The sequence below is a fragment of the Pinus tabuliformis genome, chromosome 2_1 (genome assembly GCF_031772625.1).
Source record: "Pinus tabuliformis cultivar Carrire ecotype Pingquan chromosome 2_1, CPIR1, whole genome shotgun sequence".
Lineage (NCBI taxonomy): Eukaryota > Viridiplantae > Streptophyta > Pinopsida > Pinales > Pinaceae > Pinus > Pinus tabuliformis.
The window spans coordinates 922306774-922316014 of record NC_142299.1 but is presented as its reverse complement, the minus strand read 5'-3'; the positions used below and the strand labels follow the sequence as shown (position 1 = coordinate 922316014).

At 34.4% G+C, this 9241-nt stretch overlaps 1 pseudogene across 1 annotated transcript; it reads left to right on the top strand.

The window, feature by feature from the left end:
• The first annotated feature begins 1541 nt into the window (after positions 1-1541).
• Positions 1542-7316, top strand: LOC149203668 (thymidine kinase a-like; annotated as a pseudogene). Its single transcript, XR_016253965.1, has 4 exons — positions 1542-2529; positions 3757-3901; positions 6297-6418; positions 6678-7316. The product of XR_016253965.1 is annotated as a thymidine kinase a-like (transcript).
• Positions 7317-9241: the final 1925 nt, after the last annotated feature.

Below are 9241 nucleotides of genomic sequence, written 5' to 3'. Positions count from 1 at the left end.
TTAATCGAAATTTACAATTTTAATAAATATTATATTACTCACAAATGAAAAACAAAAACATAAAAGATTTTGAATTTTCTTATTGAATTTGTGTATTGTGATGAATGAGATGACTTCACCCATGAGGTGTAGACTAGTTGGTTTATGTGGGATTTAGTCCCCATGAGGTCTTAGGTTCAAATCTCATGGGTAGGGGATAAGGGTGCGGGCTAATTATGAGGTTATATTGTATTGTGCCAAAGGGATTTTAGGCCCAATTTAATCTCACAAAATCCAAACATTCAATTTTAACAAATATAAAATGTTTTGATTTTTTTGATTTTTCTCATTGACTTGGTGTATTGCACTGTACCAAAGGGATTTTAGGCCCAATTTAGTCTCACAAAATCGGGTGGGAGCTAATTATGAGGTTATATTGTATTGTACCAAAGGGATTTTAGGCCCAATTTAGTCTCACAAAATCCAAACATTCAATTTTAACAAATATAAAATGTTTTGATTTTTCTCATTGAATTGGTGTATTGTGACGATTGAGAATGAATATAAAATGTTTTGATTTTTCTCATTGAATTGGTGTATTGTGACGATTGAGATATATCATAAGGTGTGGGAGCCAATTATGGGGTTATACTGTATTGTCTCGAAGGGTGTCGAGGCTTCTTTTAGTCTCACAAAATCCAAACATGCAATTTTAACAAATATAAAATGTTTATTTTCTCATTGAATTGGTGTATTGTGATGAATGAGATATATCATAGTGTATTCATTCAACAAATTGGTGGGTTAGTGTGGGATTTAGTCCCCATAAAGTTTCATGTTCAAATTTCATAAAGAGGAACGAGAGTGGGGATATTGATCCATATGATACATATTGGTTGATTTGATTAATTTGTATGAGATTTAATCCCATAATCTCATGGACAGGGAAAGCCCAAGCTGGATTATATTGTATTGCCTCAAAGAGTGTCTAGGCTGGATCTAGTCTCACAAATCCAAACACACAATTTTAACAAATATAAAATATTTTGAATTTTCTAGTTGAATTGATGTATTATGATAAATAAGATATCATACGGTATTGATTTAACAAATTGATTGTTTTTTTGGTGGGATTTAGTCCTATAAAATTTCAAGTTTAAATTTCATAAACAAAAATTAAGAATAAAAATATTAATCTATATAGATTAATTTAATTAAATTTTATAAATTAATTTATATAAAATTTAATGTCATATTTTTTTTAGATTCAAATAAAAAAGATTTCAGAGAGTCTTAAGAATAACAAGGACCAACATTAAAGATTATTGAATTGAGGCTTCTGTGATCCATAATAGTTGTAAGAAGAACTTCGGCGTAAATCACATGAGGAAAGACCTTTGTCGACGATGAACCACACTAGTTGATTCGAAAGGCGTCGACAAAGGTCTTTTCTCATGTGATTTACGCCAAAGTTCTTCTTACAACATTAAAGATGATAAGAAACAATCTTGAATAAGAATCTCGGGGAGTCAAAATATTGGACATGGATGATTGTCCAAAATTTTAAACAGATTCCTCTTCCATCCAAGATATGCTCTAGCCCCGGTTTAGAGGCGACCGGGTAATGAAAAATATTCGTAGTGGATGGAAAGAACACCAGCCCTCGAATTATGGAGTGGAGAGTCCATGATCGTAGTGAGCACGTTGCGTGTATAGGGTTTTACGAGGGTTCTTGTCCTTTCCGTGGCCCGGCACTTGCTCCATCACACTGACCGATTCCACTCACTCTACTAAGAATTCCCGTATCAGCTTCAACTGTACAATGTCCAAGGTCAAACCAGTGTCAACAGCAGCCTCAGTATTCTTCGTGGGTACCCTGATTACCTGAATTTTAACTCCATTCCATCTTTTCCCCCTGTACTCCCACTGCATAGGTTGTATTATATCCATTTATGTATTGATATTGTGGAGGGAAAGAAGCCCAAGCGGTTTGGGTATGTGAAATTACATAAACATTATATTTTATGTATATATGTCATCGGGGTTTCGGATTAACAGAACTACCAATTTGAAGACCATGTTTTCCACAATTTCATCTATACCGCTCCCCAAAGCTGCCTATTTGGTCCCTTCTCACTTCATTCATGCTCGGGCTCGATCCAATTCCTTGTCTCTTCCGAGGAATCTTGCGCTTATCCTGGCATCTGCACGTCCCGCTTACGAAACCCTTTGGGGTAGGCACTCTGACCTTGCCCTGCCAAGGAGCCTAGGGGAATATTCCCTTGGCCACATGCACTTTCGTGTTCAGGCGGGAAAAAATTTCAATGAAAGTTATAAAGGAACACAAGGAGAAGAAGAACATGACGAGGAAGAGGCCCAAAAATCAGTCGGTTTAGTGTTTGAGAAGAATCTGCAGCAACATCAGCTCATAGCCATGGATGACTTGGGTATCTACACAAGTGGAGAAATTCATCTTATCTTGGGGCCTATGTTCGCGGGCAAGACGACTGCCCTTATTCGTAAAATGCGAGCAGAAATTCAAATGGGCAGGTTTGGAGACTTCACTTTCTTCTGTTTTGGTTTCTGGGTGGGGTTTCACTTCGGGAATCTTAGTTTATTCTTGATTTAGAAACACTATGTAGAGCTGCTTCGACTTGAAACTAGAGGTTGTATTTCACATTCTTTGATCTTTAGCCTTTGTGTTGGATTGTTGACCGATTCTGTTAGACTGGACACTAGATGTTGGATCTCATATTCTTTGTCCATTAGTTGAGGAATGTGCACCAGCAACTCCTCTCTATGTAAAATAGATATCCCAATCCTGCATATTTCCCCTTATCTGGCAGATGGCTGTTATTGTAAACGCATTTTCAAAGGCACTTTTTTGATCCATCGACCTGTTAAGATGAAAGGGGAGAGTGCAGAGTGTAGATGGACGCTTATGTAGAATCACTTCACCTGATTCATCTAAAATCCCTTTCTGTGATCGTGGAATCCTGATGTAATAAAGAGCAGCTTTATGAAGTTATAAACACGGTTAATTTCAAGTCCCAAAATTGTTCCATTTTTTGGTTTAATTTTCAGCTGGAGAAATTTAGGGCTCAACCCTAACTCTGCTTACTAGGTATCAGAATTCTCACTGTTGCTTGGGAGGTCCAAACTAACTGCTTACGATTTCTCAATCATCCATCAACATTAGTTGTCTACAGTACAGTTGTGGTCTCAAATAGCTCTGTATCTATGCTTATCATGATTCCCCTTTTAGGAACGTAGCTTTATTTCTTATGCAGAGAGGTCTATTCCTCGTTCAGGTGATAATCCAGTATATCTGATAGTTATTGGTGCTCAAATATTCCCTCATTTGTTCATATTGTATAATGCTCACTGTCCAAAATACACTAAAATATCTGACAGATTCGGCAATCTCTGCCTGCTTGTTTTCACGTCTTCATCCATGTGCCCCTGTTCTTTAATTCCCTCCAATCTGCTATAAGAAAGCGGAAACTTGAGATTTCTGGCATTGCATTGTCCAGCATTGTTCCTGCATTGCATTGTCCAGCCTTGTTCCTGCCCTCTTCCTGTATCGAATGATTTGAGTCATGTGTGTTTAAAAGGACAATAGTTTTAAACGTTGATTGTACATTTCCACAGGCAAAAGATTTATAGTGATAAGTGCTTGGATTCGTTTGTGGTTAAATGTCAAAATACTGTTCCAACTTAACATAGAATGGAGAGATCTGATTACGGAGAAATATTTTTTGTTTTTGACACATGCAGAAGAGTCGTGCTTGTGAAATCTGACAAGGATACAAGATATGGGCTGAACTCAGTTGTGTCTCATGATGGTGCAAAAATGCCTTGCTGGGCTGTTGCAGATCTTGCATCTTTCAAAGGAAAATTAGGAGAGGAGGCTTACAAGCAGGTGCGCAAAATGAAGACAAATCGTTGTCAATTCCTATAGAATGCATGCTTTATGTATTACTATTTGAGATTTATATGCATTCGATTTTTAGTTTTGGTTGTTTCTTTGTTTTTGTATTCCTTTACACTTTTCAAGTCATCCTATTAATGCCTGTGGACCTAAATATTATGTATTTAACAAAAGGAATATGTATTATCTTAAAAGGTTAAAACAAAACAATCTTACGTATGTAGCTCTTATCAGATTTAATAAAGAGCATATGATATGTATTATCATTATGGCAAGGCATTAAGGTTAATTAATTCTTACAACAGTTCTGTAGTCAGTGTTGTAGGGAGGTCTTGTGTCAAGTTCAATTCAATCATAAAAGGTGTCAGATAGGGATGTCCATTGTGAAAGATCCATATGTGAAAGGCCCAAGTTCTAATACTGGTTGAAGTGGCTACTGGCTTCTTAGTTGCAGGGTTTTTTTGTGCCATTTGCTAAATCCATTAGAGATCTGAAGAAAATTTCGTAGAGTGCATGATTGGGCCGAGAAAAGAAGGATTGACTCTTGAGTGTGCAGTGAACAACACTAAAACTATGATTGTCTATGAAGATCAAGATGGTGTAACAGCAGAGGAATCTTTTCTTTAGGAGGGAATTTGAGAGATTACCAGTTCTACGTACTTGGAAATTTAAGAATCTTGTACCGCTTGCGGCATTTCATATCTCAAAGAGTATGCCTCCCTGGTCCATGGTTCTTTCTTTCAAAATCCTGATACCCCCTGTTTAAGGCTTGAAGTGTCTGGTAAATAAAAAATGTTAGCATTAGTGGGAGAGGTGCGGATGTGGTAATATATGAAGAATATCTCCCCAGTTACAATCTTGAATGTAGCTTGAAGGCAGAGCTTTACCATAAAGTACAATTCTCTGAAGGCTTTGATTGTTGACTATGTGTAAGGATTCTTTGTTCAGGTTGAGGAGAGATGGATTTGGGAGAACAGGAGCATCAAATGGATGGCTGACACATTTGAGAAAACAATAGCATGGAGAAAGGTTTGGAACTGTATCATTTATTGGAATAATAAGAAAGGTGCATCGACCACATGCTTCTTGGAAGGCTTTCTCAATTTACTATGTCATTCGGATAACCAAAGTCTCACATAAGGGAGTTGACAATTTATGCATTTCCTGCATGTCATGCTAGATTGTTAGGGTGCCTATTAAGCACAGGATGCATGCTTTAACCCTAAATCTTACCAACTCAAGATAGGAAAATAAAAAGAAAGAAAAGAATGGTGTCATTTTTGGCACTTGTTATTAGTGAAAGTAACTTTGGGAAACCCAAGGGTTATACTTTCCTACTATGATGTATTGTTGCAAAAGCTTATGTTTATATGATACTAAAATCACTAGTCTGTGAATATAATAAATAATAAAATATATAATGAATAAGGTCTTTGTGGGGGTGTGTGAGATCTACTTGTCATGTTAGTGTGTGGGTAACAAAAAATAAAATGAAAAAGAAGCTATTATAAATCCATCTTAACTTTGGATCTTTTAAGAAGCAAGAGATTTGCACCTTGGTTTTTTGCTTCTTTTTTGGTGCTTCATAGATCAAGGGTTAAGGTGGATCTGTGCTAGTTTCTCCTTTTATTCTAGTGTCCTTTGGGCTAGGACATCTGCCAAGCCATTATTGGGAAGATTTAGTCATTATCGCCTCATTAACAGAATACGATCATCTTATTTATGTTAGAGGTAATTTTCAACAATGATAACTGTGCCTTGGTTTTTTTTTCAAGAACATCTCATTTCCATTTAGCTTTCTTATAAATTTCTGGTGTTCTTCTCGCATCACGTTGTCTTCCTTGTGGGGATGAATTGCTTTCTAACTTCATTGGAGAAATTGGAGATGCAGGACAGTGTCAAATCATTATGATGCCCTTCTGTGGTGACTGGGTTTAATACGGCCCATTTGCTTTGCACTGGCATTTTACATCTTTCAGATATTTTCTCATTAATTTTCAGCACGCTTGGCTTTGAAAATCTCAAGGGTTTGTAGAGCTACACATCTGTACTTAGGAATTGAATCTTATTATCCTCATTGGCAAAGAGCACTGATTCTCTAAGACAGAAGATAAATCTTTCTCTCAAGCTCTTTATTGCACCTTTTCCTTCATCGGGATTTTACAGGAAATATAAAAGGTGTTTATAATTGGATACTCTATTTCTTCAGGGAAAGAAAATGAAACCTCACCTTTTCTGTTTATATCTATAATTTATTGCTCATTGTGTAGTAGAAATTTTGATTTTAGCATAGCAAAATGTCTGGTTAAGTGATATACACAGCGGTTTTATTGATCATAAACTTTGTTGAGTGTTAATTTTGTTATTGTTCTGCTTTTGTAAACAGGTAGATGTGATTGGCATTGATGAAGCACAGTTCTTCAAAGACCTGTATAGTTTTTGTCAGGTAGCAGCTGATAGAGATGGGAAAACTGTTATTGTTGCTGGCCTTGATGGGGATTATTTGAGGTAATGTTAGTTGATGTCGAGGTTTTGATTTTAGAGTAGATTAGATGCTATTTCAGTTTCTGGAAGGAAAGATGAATGTGAACTGAAATTTAAAAAAAGGGTATTGAATTTTGGTGTTTAGAATGTAAGGAAAGCAGTACAATTTCTGATTTGTTTTCTTGGGGAAACCATATTGTTTTTGTTTTTCGATGTTTTTAACAGCGCTGGAGAAAGATCATTGTTGACGTTTTTTTTCTGCTTATTGATGTTTTCTTGGCAGGAAGAGCTTTGGATCAGCTCTTGAGTTGATACCTATAGCCGATTCTGTAGTTAAATTGAAGTCACGCTGTGAGCTGTGTGGTAAGGCCGCATCATTTACATTTCGTAAAACAGGAGAAAGAAAAACTGAAGTTGTTGGTGGTGCAGACATTTACATGCCAGTGTGCCGACGGCACTATGTAAATGGGCAAATTGTTATTGATACAACGAGGGCTGTGCTGGAATCCCCGAGGTGCAATATGATACTTGTGCACAAGCAACCACAACATCTGGATAATTATGTCACAATTTTCTGTATAAATCTCTTTTCATTACTTGTGGGATATACTTATTTCCTTCGCTAAATGTCAAAATGTGTCTTGGCATAATTAAGTGCACTAGGGGTGGTTTAATGGTTAGTATTGCTCAGGCAAGGAAAGGTTTGACTACCTAGGGGATCTGTGGAAAACACTCTCTAAAATGAACTGGTTAATTTATGTTTGCATTACTTTCTGGCTATGTCAGAGATGCTGAGTTGGTTTCAGTGTGTATTTTATGCTCTGCGGATCTGGTTACAAGAAAAGCTGGGCAGCCATTGATTTGCCAGTCTATATTAAAGGTGCATTCTCATTTGTTGAATAATAAAAAATTGTGGAAATTACATATTTGCAATATTTAAAAGTTGAGCTGTGGTGAATATCTCACCTAGAACGGGGTTTGCTATCTTAGAAACGAACACTAAAAGTGAAATTCAACTGGCAGTGTTCAGAGGATTAATCGTAGCAGGGAAATGGACAACCTTGTGACAATGCAATTGAATACTGAGCGAGCTTTGAAAGTGATCTGTAATCTGATAAGAAAGAAACGTGATAATAAGCTCAGGTTAAGAGCTTACAGTTGTTCTCAAAAGGGAATTTACTTACCCCGAGCTTTGACTGTTGTTTTAGTCAATTAGAAAGTGATCTGTAATAGATAAGAAATAAATCTGATGATTTTCCTCAGGTAAAGAGCTTACAGATGTTGTCAAAAAATAATTTACTTACTCTGATTTTACATAGTTTTTTTTAATTACTTCGATTTTACATAGTTTTTTTATTATATATATATATATATATGTTTTTTTATTATTATTTATATATATATATATATATTTACTTACTTACTCTGATTTTACATACATATACATATATATATATATATAAAATAGTGAATTGGTAATTTGTTAGAGTAATTTTTTTTAATTATTTCGATTATATATATTATATTATATTAGGAGTTGTCTTTAGTGCGATTTTTTGGAGATTCCGCTGACGGAATCCGGCGGAAAAAATTGAGGTTAAATCTTGATTTGTATCATTTAAAATGGTTTTTTAACTGCATATTTGGATTCAACACCCTAAAAAACCCTTGGGACGCTTTGATTGTGTAGAAATTAGCTATCAAACTTGAGATTTCAATAAATTGCTACTGAATTTTGACTGGAAAAACCCACCGAAAAAGCTTCCAAAAAGTCTCTTTAAAGACAACTCCATTATATTATATATTATAGTGAATTTTTTATTACTTTTATCTATATATATATATATATAAAATAGTGAATTGGTAATTCATTAGAGTAATATGGGTGAGGCAAGATCAAACTTAATCAAAATATTTTTTTATTATGACATGCTTATCTTATACATTAAGAATATATTGTCTTTTGTCTTTATTCTGGATAATTAAGGAATATTGGCTGATATTGCGACTTGAAATATTTTTTTTTGGTGATGTTTGGTTTTAATTCCCATTTCTTTAAATAAATTTAAATTGAGATTGTTAAATATTTATTTTTTAATAAGTTTTTTTTTTCCACATAATAAAGTTAGGTTGTTTTTTTTTTTTATGGCTAAATAAAATGGAATAATCTTTATATTTTAAAATACACTTTTTTTAGTAAGTTTTTTATTTTCAAATAATGAAGTTGGGTTGTTCACTGGGTCTTAGATAGCTCTGTTAAGACACTCATTGATGATGTAAAGTCACTGGTTCAATTCCATATATTGAACACGCTGAAGATGTAATTCTGCCAAACTTACAAAAAAAAATATTAAAGTTAGATTACTTTTTTGCATTGGTAAATAAAATGAAATAATCTTCATTTATGAGCAAGAATAGTATAGTGATTTTAGTATAAGGACTTTTAATACACAAAATGCTTGGGGTTATTTATAAAAGTAAAGATATTGGAAAAAACTTTATGAGGTGATAAAGCTAAAAATCAATCTTTGTCAAAAAAGCAGAGAGGCCATTAAATGGTATTGGATTTACGAGGGATGTGGACATACGAGGGATGTGGACAAACTTTCTCACCTTAAAAATTAATGATGCATTATAAATTTATAGATGGTATTTTGTTGTTTTTTTGTGATTTATTGTGCATTGATATATACACATTGATTATGGTAAGTTGGTTTTACTAAGAATATGCCATTCAAGTTGTTTGAGATCAGGCATTTAAATATTCGGTGATAGTTTGATTTCATTGCATTTCAGTCTCTCATTTTCATTTTATATATAAAAAATAAGTCTATATATATATATATA